This window comes from Nycticebus coucang, chromosome 22 (assembly GCF_027406575.1).
Source record: "Nycticebus coucang isolate mNycCou1 chromosome 22, mNycCou1.pri, whole genome shotgun sequence".
Lineage (NCBI taxonomy): Eukaryota > Metazoa > Chordata > Mammalia > Primates > Lorisidae > Nycticebus > Nycticebus coucang.
This window is the reverse complement of record NC_069801.1, coordinates 57962959-57976000: the sequence shown is the minus strand read 5'-3', so window position 1 is coordinate 57976000 and position 13042 is coordinate 57962959. Positions and strand designations below refer to the sequence as shown.

Below are 13042 nucleotides of genomic sequence, written 5' to 3'. Positions count from 1 at the left end.
GCGTTGTGGTGGGTTCCTGTAGTCCCAGCTACTCGGGAGGCTGAGGCAAGAGAATTGCTTAAGCCCAAGAGTTTGAGATGCTGTGAGCTGTAACGCCATGGCACTCTACTGAAGGCGATTGATATAGTGAGACTCTCTCTAAAAAAAAAAAATTACTTGGAATAACGCATTTAAGAAAGAACACTGGAATTTGACAGAGAAGTGCTAGGAAATACCTAAGGCAAGGAAGGAGAGGAAAGCCTGAGGCAGCCTGCTTGGCCAAGATTGGCTGAGAGCCTGGAAAGGCCCCTAGTTCAGAAAAGGGGTTTGTATGAGATCTGCAGTGGTCCACATACCTACCACAAACTCCTCTAGTCCCAGCCATGGGAGAACCCTGGACCCTCATGGGCACTGAGACTGACATAGGAAGCTTCCCAGAACCATGTGATGATATTGTTCTAGAGAGGACACCCACACTGGTACCCCTACATCCCCTGACTCCTATAGCATGGTCCTGTTTTGAGAGCCAAGCTCCTGCCAGACTGCATCCTGGCCTGGGCCCCAACAGCCCCTGTGTATCCACATCCCTGGAGCCCAGTTGATAACCCCTCCTGTAGCTGCCACTGCTGCTGGCTGCTGCCTTTGGGGCCAAAGAGCAACCCACTGCCAGTGACCCAATGTATCCAGCTCAAGGCCACCACACATTTATAAACACCCTTAGGACAGACTCCCTTGCCTGAAGTGACTATTGCTGCAGGCTGCCACTGCTAGGGCTGAAGCTGGAGCCCCTGGCAGTAACGGCGCCACCCCAGAAGCAGACCTATTGCTCATTTGAAAGCACCTTATGGGCAGGCTTTCCTGCCTGCAGCTGCCACCTGGGCAGAGACATGTGCTCCCAGCCACCTGCCTATGGTTGCTGCCACTGAAAGCAGCCCTGCCTCCCTAGAAGCTCTTTACACAGTCACTGTTGTATCCACCTGAGGACTCTGCTGGGGACCTGGGGATTGTTCTACAACTGTTCATGGCATTGTTGGCACCTGAGTGCTCCTCCTGGGGGAATATGGATGGGTTTGCTGCCACCACCATAACAGGCACACTGCAGGCCCACCTAGCCCAACACTAGCATAGATTGTTTAGGAGCCAAAGAGTTGTCTTGTCACAGCTATTGCCATCACCCGTGCTGTACCTGCTGCCCAGAGGCCCAAGGACCCACTCGTATCCTTGGTCCATTGTTGCCACTACTAGCAAGCCAGCAAGAATCAGCCATCATTGACTTCCTAACACCAGTGCCACATATATATTGCCCCAAGGTCCCCAAATCAAGCATGATCAACCTGCTGCTAACACCACTGGGGCTCAAGGACTGGCCCACCTTGCATCTCTAACCCCAGCTACCATAGTCTCCATTAAGAACCATACCTTAAATCACTGAGGAAGCCACAGACAACATTGATGCTGTTTATAGTCAGAGAAATTTTATGGAGATAGCAAAGCTGCAATGTATGTAGAATCAAAACCAAAGTGCCCTACTCAGCCAACACCATACATAAATCTTTAGAAAAAAATCCTTCTCCTACAAAAGCAAATTTAAAAAATGGCAAGAAGTGACTGTAAGATCAAATGTGCAGATGTCAATGTAAGGACATAAGAAATATGAAAGGTCAAGGAAATGTGACACCTCCAATAGGAACACAAATAATTCAATAGAAACCTATAAATTGTCAGAAAAAGAATTAAAAATAATAATAAAGAAGCTCAGTGGGATATAAGAGCGCACAGAAGAATAATATAAAGAAACAAGGAAAACAATTCAGAATATGAATGAGAAATTTACTAAGGAGATAGATGTAACAGAACAAAAGAGAAATCTAGGAACTAAAGATTCATTGAATGAAACAAAAAATACATTTGAGAGGTTCAGAATTGATTAATTTAAGCAAAAATTCCAATCTTGAAGATAAATCTCTTGAAATAATCTTGTTGTACAAAAATAAAAAAAATAATAAAAAAGAGTGAACAAAGCCTATATGATACATGGAACATCATAAAACAAAAAAAATTCAAATTTTAATGTCCCTGAAGGTAAAGAGGTAAATGAAGGGACAGAAAAAGCTACTTATTAAACTAATATCTAAAAAACTCCCAAGTATAGCAAGAGACTTAGATGTACAGATGTAGGAAGTGCCAATATCCCTAAACAGATAAAATTTAAAAAGGTCTTTTCCACAACTCATTATAATCAAACTGTCAAATGTCAAAGACAATGAAATTCCTGAAAACAGCAAGAGTTAAGTGACTTATGAGGGAATTGCCATCAAAATAATAGGAAATTTCTCAGCAGAAACCTTACAGGCCAGGGAAAATGGATGATATATTCAAAGTGTTGAAAAAAAAAAACGTAACTGTCAACCAAAAATATTATATCTAACAAAGTTGTTCTTCATAAATGAAGGAGAAATAAATTCTTTTCCAGATGTGGAAGCAAAAGAACAATATCATCATGAAAACACATGAAATTATAAAACCCACTGGTACAACAAACACACAAATAAGGGAGAGAAAGAACTCAAATGTTACCACTACAGAAAAACACCAGTGCCTTCAAAGCAGTTTTGGAACTACTTTTCTGGAATGGCCATCAAGCTGTCATTGTAGTACCCTTGATGTTTTGAAGGTCATTGAAATGTCTTCCTTTCAATATTTCCTTTACCTTCAGGTAAAGAAAAAAGTTGCTGGGGGTCAGATCAGATGGATTTGGAGGGTGTTTCAATGCAGTTACTTGTTTCCTGGCTAAAAACTCCTTCACAGATACGGTGTCATCTGAGCTGGTACATTGTCTTGATGCAGAAGCTATGAGTTGTTGGACAAGGTTTTCAGTTAAGATCGTCTTAACTGTTTATCAATGTTTACTCTGCTAAGCTTCTGACAGTCAGCCAGTGACTTTGATGCATAATTTGGTAAAGTTTGCAATGTTTTCATCAGTTCTGCTCATTACTGGCAGTCTTTACTTCTCTTTATTAGTGAAGCTTTCTTTCCACTCAGAAAAATTTGAATCAATTTGTACATTGCCACTTTCTTCATGACATTATCTTCATAAACTTGGGCTAATATGTCTCTGAAAAACTTCCATTTTTGCCAAGTTTAACTAGAAGTTTACAAATATTTGCTCATTGTTCTAATTCAAGCTCTGACATTCTCATGATGGCACACAAAAGCACACAACAAAAATAATAAATGATTCTCAGCAAAATGCTGCTGCATGTCAATACAAACACAACTGTGAGACACTGACACACCAAGGTTATGAAACCTTACTAAGTTGTTTGTACAGTGCTGCTAAAGTAAGCATGTGGTGGCAAGTACACAAACTTCATACTTATATTCAATAACCATTAGAAAAAGACAAAGATAGTCATTATATAATAATAAAGAGCTCATTTTACTAAGAAGATACAACAATTTTAAACCTATATGCACCCAACACCAGAGCACACAGATGCATTATTATTAGATCTGAAGGGAGAGATAAACTCCAATACGATAGTAGTTAGAGACTTCAACACCCCACTCTCAGGTTTAGATAGACTATCTAGACAGAAAAATTAACAAAGAAACTTTTGATTTAAATATAACTTTAGACCAAATGGACTTAATGGACATTACACAACATTTAATCCAGAAGCTACAAAATATGCATTTTTCTCATCAGAGAACATTCTCCAGGATAGATTATATGTTAAGACACAAAAGAGGTCCAACGGATTTTTTTAAAAAATCAAAATTATGTTAAGTATCTTATCGGATTTCAGTGAAATAAAAAGCAAAAATCAATAACAACAGGAACTTTGGAAACTGCCCACATACGTGGAAGGTAAACTACATGCACTAAATGACCATCAGATTAAGAAAGAAATTAAGAAGAAAGTAAAAATAAAAAAATCGAAGCAAATGAAAATGGTAATACAACATACCAAATCTATGTGATAAAGAAAAAGAGGCATGTTTATAGTGATAAAAGCCTTCATAAAAGATAGAAAGATTTCAAATAAACAATCTAACAGTGCACCTTAAGGGACTAGAAAAGATAGAGCAAATGAAACCAAAAATCAGAAGAAAATAAATGATAAAGATCAGAGCAGAACTAGATGAAATAGTGGCTACAAAGACAATACAAAGGATCAACAAAATGAAAAGTTGGTCTTTTGAAAAGAAAAACAAAATTAATAAATATCTAGCTAGACTAACCAAGAAAAGACCCAAATGAACAAAGTCAGAAACAAAGAAACTTTACCAGAAATATAAAAGATCATCAGAGACCATACGAACAACTTGACTATCAAATCTACTAAACAGAATCAGAAAAAAAAATAGAAACCTGAACAAATTATAAGTAATAAGATTGAGGCAGTTTTTTTGAGGAATTTTTAAAATAAGAGTTTCCAACAAATAAAAGTTCACAAGCAGAGGCCTTCATTGCTAAATGATACCAAATGATACTAAATTTACAAAAAAGGACTAACATCAATTCTTCTCAAGCTATTTCAAAAACTTAAAGAGGAAGAAATTCTTCTTAACTCATTCTACATGGCCAGTATTATCCTGATACAAAAACCAGAGAAGTATGCAACAAAAAATCAAAATTAGGCCAATATTACTGATGAAAACTAATGTAAAATGCTCAACAAAATATAACAAGATGAATCCAAAGTACCCAAAAAAGAGGATACTTCAAGATCAAGTGAGATTTATCCCAGGGATGCAAGGATGGCGTAACATATGCAAATAACAAATGTTATACATCACATCAAGAGAATGAAGAACAAAAACCATACAATCATTTCAATAGATGTAGACAAAGCATTTAATAAAATTCAAAACCTCTTCATGATGAAAATTCTCAACAGTTAATAAAAGGAGCACACTTCACCAAAGCAAATTGCATATACTACAGAGTCTTAGTTAACATCATACTGTAGGTGGAAAACCTAAAAACCTTTTTTTCTAAGAATTAGAAAAGACAATGATGCCCATTTCACCACTCTTATTCAACATACTACTGAAAATCCTAACCAGAGTTATCAGTAAGAGAAATAAATAAAAGGAATCCAAATTGGAAAAGAGAAGGCAAAATTGTCCCCCACAAACAAAAAACCAATCTCATTAAAAAGTGGGCAAGGAGAAGGGTGGAGCAAGATGGTCAAATAGAAACTTCCGGGGAAGTTATATTATGTACATATAATGCCAAATTCATTAACTATCCACAGAAGCAAGCACCCTCTGGGGAACCAAAAATCAGGTGAGTGATTAAACTAACTGGTTTTGACATTATATCAAGGAAAGAACCTCTAGGAGGGCAGAAGAGACAGTCTTTACTAAGTTACCCCTCTCCCCATCCCTCAGCAGTGCTGCCGCAGTGCACTAAGTGAAGAGAGAATCCTTGTGGCCAAAGACCAAGGAGAGTAAGGAGGTCTTTGCATTGAAACTCAGGGCTACTCTGGCACAGGAGAACACAACACAGGTTAGAATTCTGCTGGTGTCTATGGAGAAAGCATTCTAAATGACTTGAGCAGAGGGGAACTCTAAAATCCAAGTTCTGTCCAGCCCCCCCACCAGCTGACAAAAAGCAGCGTGAGGTCTGGACTAAATTTGTAAAGCAGTCCAGCCACAAAGATGGCAGTTCTTAGGCAATTCCTGTGGTTGTGCTGGCTCAGAGCCATTGGGCTTGGGTGCATGTGACCCAGTGAGACACCAGCCATGACTGCCAAGCCAGTGCCTGAATCACCCCTCCTCCAACTACAACAAGGAAGCTCAGGGAGAGTTTTCTTTCACTTGGGGAAAGGAAGGAGAAGAGCTCAGAGAGCTTTGTTCTATATCTTGGGTACCAGCTGATCCCCAATAAAATAAGTACCAACCAGATTCCCAAACCCTTGAGTCTAGGCCTTAGTTCCTAGATGCCATTTCTGGAGCAATCCTGTGCCAGAGGGGAACATGCTGCCCTGAAGGGAAGGACCTGGTCCTACAAGGATTTAACACCTTCTGACTAAAGAGCCCTTGGGCTAGCTTTGAATAAATATCAGAGGTAGGCAGGCAACAGCAACCAGTTATCTTTGGCTGAAACTAGGCTGGCTTCAGGTGTGACCTGATGCTGGTGGCCACAAGGGAATGTTCACATCACTCATCCTCCAACTCTTGCACCCCAGCATAAAGAGTGAAGGAAGGGTGTGAGAGACTTTGCTTGGTAATCCAGGGAATTATCTTCTATCTTATCCAAGTCAGCCAAGATAGTACCACCAGGAGTCCTCAAGGGCTTGGGATACCCCCAGTACTGAGATGGCTGCAGTGACCAAAGACTTAGATCATAGCACTCAATTCCCTTTAAATATCTGGAAAGATTTCTCAAGAAGAATGGTTTCAAAGAAGTCCAGACTATGTAGATTAAAATAAATAACAAACTCTTCAATGCCCAGACAGCAATGAATATCACTAAGCATCAAGAACATTCAGGAAGATGTGACCTCACCAAACAAACTAAATAAGCTACAAGGGACCAATCTTGGAGTGATGGAAATAGGTGACCTTTCATACAAAGGATTCAAAATAGCTATCCTGAATAACCTCAATGAACTTCAAGAAAGCATAGAAAAATCTCAGAATCCTATCAGAGAAATTTAACAAAGATTGAAATAATTAAAAAGGCAGAAATTCAAGAACTTAAGGATTCAATCAACAAACTGAAAAATGTATCGGAGTCTCTTGACCAGGCAGAATGAAGAATTAGTGAGCCTGAAGATACACGGAAAAGCATACCATGCTCCTGGCTAGGAAGAATCAACATTGTTAAAATGTCTATTTTATTCAAAGCAATCTACAGCATTAGCAACATCTAGAAACTTGTTAGAATGCAATTTATGAGGCTTCACCCCAGACATAGCGAATGAAAATCTCTGGGGTCAGCCCAGCAATCAGTACTTTAATCAGCCTTCCTGGAGATTCTGATGAATGATAAAGTTTGAGAAACACTGTTCTGGACAGGAGACTTTTAAGGCAACTTAGACCTTGCGACCCAGGGATGGATTGGTCTTAGCGTCTCACTGTTTCTGACTTTTTAACTTGCAGTCAAGTCTCACGGGAAGCCTGAGACTCCTGAGAAATGAATTCCCAGCCGCCTTCTTTCGTCTTTAATGTTGTGATTCTGAGGAGCTACTTTTATTAGTTTGCTGAATGAATCATTTTCTTTCACCTCTGGCCTAGGTTTACACAGTTAAATTGGAATTTTATCTTATTTTATTTATTTTTTTGAGACAGGATCTTACTCTTTTGCTGAATTTTAGATACCAAAAAATATATATTTTAGTTTAAGTGTGTGCTATGCAATATTTGGGTTATACTTATGTTAAAAAGTACTTGTTGTGTATCTGAAATTAAAATTTAAACCCTAATCTGTTTGCTCTCCCCTCTGCCTACAGCGCTCTTCTCCCTGGCTGACTGTGTTCTCCCATTCTTCAAGATCACCATCTCCTTTTGGAGGCCTTCAAAGACATGCTGGATATGATGATCCCCCTAAGGCTATGCTCCTGTGGTTTGTACTTCACTGAAATTGTTTAATTACTGGGTAGTTTTTTTCCTCCCAGACTGAAGCTCTCTAAGGACAGGGATGAAATCTGTCTTATTGATCATTGTATCCCCAGGGCCTACAACCAATTTGCAGACATTCAAATATTTGCTTAGTAAATAAATTAATGGTCCTTTGTGCACCCTGGGGTTTCTAGAACCATGAGCATAAGCTGGCGGCATCCCACCTCACCCTCTCCTTGGCCTGCTGCTGTGATCCTGACTGACCTGTGCAGGGCCCTGGCACAAACAGAAGTAGGGTGCTGGGTCAGAGAGAGCTGATGGCAGAGGTGGGAGCAGAGTCCCAGCCCTGCCCTCTGCTTGCTGAAATCTCAGCTGAATCTCTTTTGATCAGTGGGGAAGTCCCAATATACCTTGATTGTAAAGATCCAATGAGACAATGCTTAATAATGGGATTTTGTGCAGAGAAATAGGAAAATAGGATTTCATTTTGAATTTTGAACTCTGAATTTATAGCTCAGGGTTGTTCATTCCTTGAATCTGTCCTTCTTGATCCATTTCTATTTGCATTTTCTTCTAGTAAGGATCATAGGTACCACTTACTGTGTGCACCAGGCACTATGTTTCTGCTTTGCATGCATCATTTTTAATCTCTACCATCCAAATAGACATCCCCATTTTACAGAACAAGGAATTGAGACCCAAAGAGTTTACATGATATTCCTAATAAATAGCAGAGCTTGGATTAAAACTCAAGTTGGCTACAGAAGCCATAGCCCTTGAATTACAGCACGTTAAATCCTGACTCTGGTTTCATGATTAGAATGTTGACCTTTGCTAGTTCCTTCAGGGACCTGCACTCCGTTCGGGTGGCCTTCTCCCCGGGCTCTGAGCCCTGGTTTGGACACTGCTGCAAGGGGCTAACAATATTCCGCTCCAGTCAGCTGATGCAAAAGGCACATGAGAGTCTGTAAATATCACTGCTTCACCCCAAAGCAGGCCCACTTCTGGTGCTGCCTCAAACCTCATCTGAAAGTCTAGTGTTTAAAAGCAATACCTTTCTCTGATGATTAGGTAAATACAAATCAAACCACCCTGAGATATCACCTAACCCTAGTGAGAATAGCCCACATCACAGAGTCTCAAAGCTGCAATGCTGGCCTGGATGTGGAGAGAAGGGAACATTTTTGCACGGCTTTTTAAATTAATACAACCTCCATGGAAAGAAGCATGGAGATTCCTCAAAGAGCTAAAAGCAAACCTCCCATTTGATCCTGTAATCTCATTACTACCCTGTTTTCCCGAAAATAAGACAGTGTCTTATTTTAAGGTGTGCTCCCAAAGATGTGCTAGGTCTTATTTTCAGGGGACGTCTTATCTTTCCTGTAAGTAGGTCTTATTTTCAGAAGATGTCTTATTTTCGGAGACACAGGGTAGATACCTACCCAGAAGAAATAAAATCATTTTATCAGAAGGACATTTGCACTCGAATGTTCCTTGCAGCTGAATTCACACTTGCCCAGATGTGGAATCAACCTAAGTGCCCATTAACTCATGAATGGATTAATAAACAGTGGCATATGTATACCGTGGAATACTATTCAGCCATAAAAAGATGGAGACTTTACATCTTTTGTATTAACCTGGATGGAGTTGAAGAACATTCTTCTTAGTGAAGTATCAGAAGTATGGAAAAGCAAGCATCCAATGTTCTTGATACTAATATGAAACCAACAGATAAAAAACTATACACTCACATGAGTGAAAAACAATTAAATTCAAGGGAGAGGGCAGGAAAAAGGGGGATTGTTTAGCTTTCATCTAAAGCTGTGTAAAGTTTAGCTACAACATGATGGTAGACAGCCCTAGGTGAAGGGCTCAACTACAACTTCAACTTTACCTAACAAAGGCAAGCAATGTGTTGCTTGCTAATTGTTTGTACTCTCATATTATCTGAAATAGAACAAAACAAAACATTAACAACCCATGCCTTTCTGTTTTCAGCACAGCTCATGTAGGCTCACTCAGACACAGTGGCTGAGCCTGTCCTGTGCATCTTGGTGAATTGAGTGCTGCAGGTGTTGCTGGTCACCACCCAATAGCCATTTCCCTTCTTCTCCTTTCTAGAAGACCTTAATTTTATTCATCTGTCTCTTTCCCACACAGCCCAGGAGAGGAGACCCCACTCAGCTCTAGGAATAAGTTACAGTCGTCTATTCATGGTAGCTCCTTTTTCTGTTACTGGTTTGGGACGGGCAATAATGCCATAATGGCTGGTGGGCTAAGAGCAGAGATCTCCTGAAGGCTTCTGGGAAACGTTTCCTCACCCACAAAGAGACAGTGAGAGGATTTGCCCTTGTTTCCTCAGCTTCCTCTTCGTCCTCTGTTACTCTACGTGTGAGTTCTTGGAGCTAAGGGAGCTGTGTTGTGTCCATGAGAAGGGCTGGTGCACTGGCAATGGAAAGAAGCTAAGTTTTGATAACATCATTGAGCCACTGCATAACCCATTCTGAAAGGAGTTCTACCTTGAACTTACATAAGATAATACCCTGTTCCCCGAAAATAAGACATCCTCCGAAAATAAGACCTACTTACAGGAAAGATAAGACGTCCCCTGAAAATAAGACCTAGCGCATCTTTGGGAGCACACCTTAAAATAAGACACTGTCTTATTTTCGGGGAAACAGGGTACAAGCTGCACAGATGTCAGGTCATGTGTTCAGTTAGGGTTTGTATGTCTATTATTTGCAGTGACAGCATTGTAACTGATACTGTGTAACACTCCATTATCTACTCTTAATTAACCATGGACTATGAGCTCCTGGAAAGCAGCGATGTTTTCTCTGTTTAAACGTATATCCTCGGCTCTATTATTATATTAATAATTGACACACAGCAGGCACTCATCAAACACTTGTTGACTGAATAATCAACAGGTCTGCTAGGGAAGGAAACTCACTGATGGTGGAGATGTGACAGTCTCCCGCGAGGCAGGTGGAAATGAGAGCACCAGGGGCTGCTGTGCGGAGATCAGTGACAGCATCTGCTGGATCGCTGTCACATGTAGTTGGGGTAGAATTCCTGAAGATCAGAGTAGGAAGGGGTCTTGGACATAGCTATCCTAAACTACCTTACAAAAAAAGGGACGAGGAAATGAGTCCCCGAGAAGGCAAGTAACTTGTCCAAGTCACCTGTATAATTTTTGACACTGTTCCTTTAAGTCAGCTCAACTCTTAATTTGCTATATGACTTGGGCACATCACATACACTCTCCTAAGCCTTTTTCCAATGTGGGTAACCAAGGGGCAGTAATTCCTGTGTGCTCACTTCCAGGTGCATGGTAAAGGCAAATGCTGTAACAGAGGTGGAAGTTTTGTAAGTTATACAATTCCAGGAAAATTTGCTTACCTATTCCAATAGACACTAAATATCTGTGTATTGAAGTGAAATGAGGGAAGGAGCTGTAACTGGGATGCTGGCACGCTTTGGTGGTGGGTTTTTAGGGAACATTAAAAAAGAAGAGACAAATATAAGAAAAGGGTAAAGAAACGATGCTGAAATGCAAAATTCTGAATTTTTGAGAGCTTGTTTGTACTTGGCACTATGTTAGACACAATGAATCCACTATTTTATACAATTATGGCATTGACCCTGAAAAACAGGTGGGTTGGTTTCTACCAGTGAAGAAACTGAGTCCATGAGACGTTTGACACATCGCTGAGGTAACAGTTGGATTTGCAATCTCATGGCCTGGCTTAGCCTCCATGTTCTTTCTGCCACACCATGGGCCACTCCAGAAACCTGGCATACCCAGGCTCCCCACTGCCCACAGTTCCTGCCCTGACGGTTGCACCTGCCAAGGTGACCTGGACTTTGATGGTTCAGAGATCATCTCATCTCTTAGTCCGTAAAAATCTAGGCATGGAGAATTCTTTCCTTTTGTTTTGGTGTCCAGGCCATGCAATTTGTTTTCATTTCAGTAGTTTTTGGGCTGTAGTGCAAGCTCTGGGATACAGGTGACAGGAGAGTATGTGTGGCCCCAGGTCAGGCAGACCTGCGTTGCTCGTTCAGAGGCCCACAGAGATCTCTTCTGGGTTTCAGTTTTTTCACTGGTAACATGCAGAGAATACTTCACTTGTAGGGTTCTCAGAAGTAGTGATGGAGTTTCTGCATATAGTAGACGCTTAAAAATGACAGCTATTCTTTAAATTCATTAATTAAAAAATAGTTTAACTTTTCTTTCTTCCTGTTAGTACTCCAGATCCTTCAAGTCCAGTTACTATTATTTTTTTTTCTGTCTCTATACTTTCCTCTTTTGTCCTCAAATCAGCTTGTATTTTCTGGAATGATGCTTCTGACAGGTCCTTCTCTATATTTTCTCTGCTTTTCTCTCCCAGCTCTGTTTATCCCTTCAAGTGGATTCTTCCCTTCTCAGCCCCCTCTTTTTTCTCTCTCTCTCAGTCTGTGCACTCTGCAACAGGGGCTTTTTTGCCCCAGACCTTTTAGATGTGGTCATATAAACAATTGTGTTGCCCCAAGTTTGTTTCCAGCTCCATCCAGCGTCCATTCTGCTCCAGGAATTTTTGAGGCCAAAACATTTGGCTGCGGAAGGGACTCCCATGGCATTTGCTGAGGTGCGTCTGGATTCTGCAGTCAGCAAGCAGCCTTTGAAGCCTATACTGCATCTGGTTGCAAATGTTTTTGGCCAACAAGGAGCTCAATTATCTATGCACTTTTTTCCAATCTCTCTTTCAATCTGTTAAAAACATCCAGATTTCTTGGGTTTTATTTAGAATGGAAAACTATAACCACTTGGGAACTCTCTGATAGTAAAAACCTTTGCTGGCTCCCCATTGCCTACGGAATAAAGGCTACAGCACTCTGCAGGCAACCAAGGCCCCCAGAGCCCAGCCTCAAATGGAGCCTTTAATCAGGGGTTCTTAATCTGGGGTTTGGGAATCTCATGAAGTTCCAGGCAAAATTGTTTGTACACACTTTTTAATTTTTCTGGATAGAAAGTCCAAAGCTTTCATCCATTTCTCAGAGGGGTTTAAAAATCAAAGCGATTATGAGCCCATGAATGCACGAGGCTTGCCCTTGAACCAAAGGCCGGGCACAGCCAGCTCTTGTTTCATAGCCTTTGTCCCGAAGCCCTCGCCTGCTGTGCCCGCCACCTTCCTAGCCCACGTCTGCCACTTTCCACCTGGCTGGCTTCTCTTTTCTATTTCCTCTTACTAGCAGTATCTTCACCATCAAGTTGACCACGGGCTCTATTTCTCGATAATCATTTAGTTTGTCATTAATGGTAATTACCTTAAATGTCTTAGTTTGGCTTCCTCACAGAAGCAGACCTTGAGACTCCAAATCAGTGGGCAAATGATAAATTTGGGGGTGATCCTGGAAGGCATCAGAAAGGAAGTAGAGACGTGAACAAGGAGGAGAAGGGGTGACAGAGAGTCACTGTCAGCAGGTCAGCCATGTGGCCAGTTGG

At 40.8% G+C, this 13042-nt stretch overlaps 1 long non-coding RNA gene across 1 annotated transcript in view; it reads left to right on the top strand.

The window, feature by feature from the left end:
* Positions 1-13042, top strand: part of LOC128575221 (uncharacterized) — a 156842-nt gene that overhangs the window by 54947 nt on the left and 88853 nt on the right. Inside the window, exon 2 of the long non-coding RNA XR_008376953.1 lies at positions 7446-7558. This is a non-coding gene — a long non-coding RNA (uncharacterized LOC128575221). The remainder of the gene's footprint in view (positions 1-7445; positions 7559-13042) is intronic.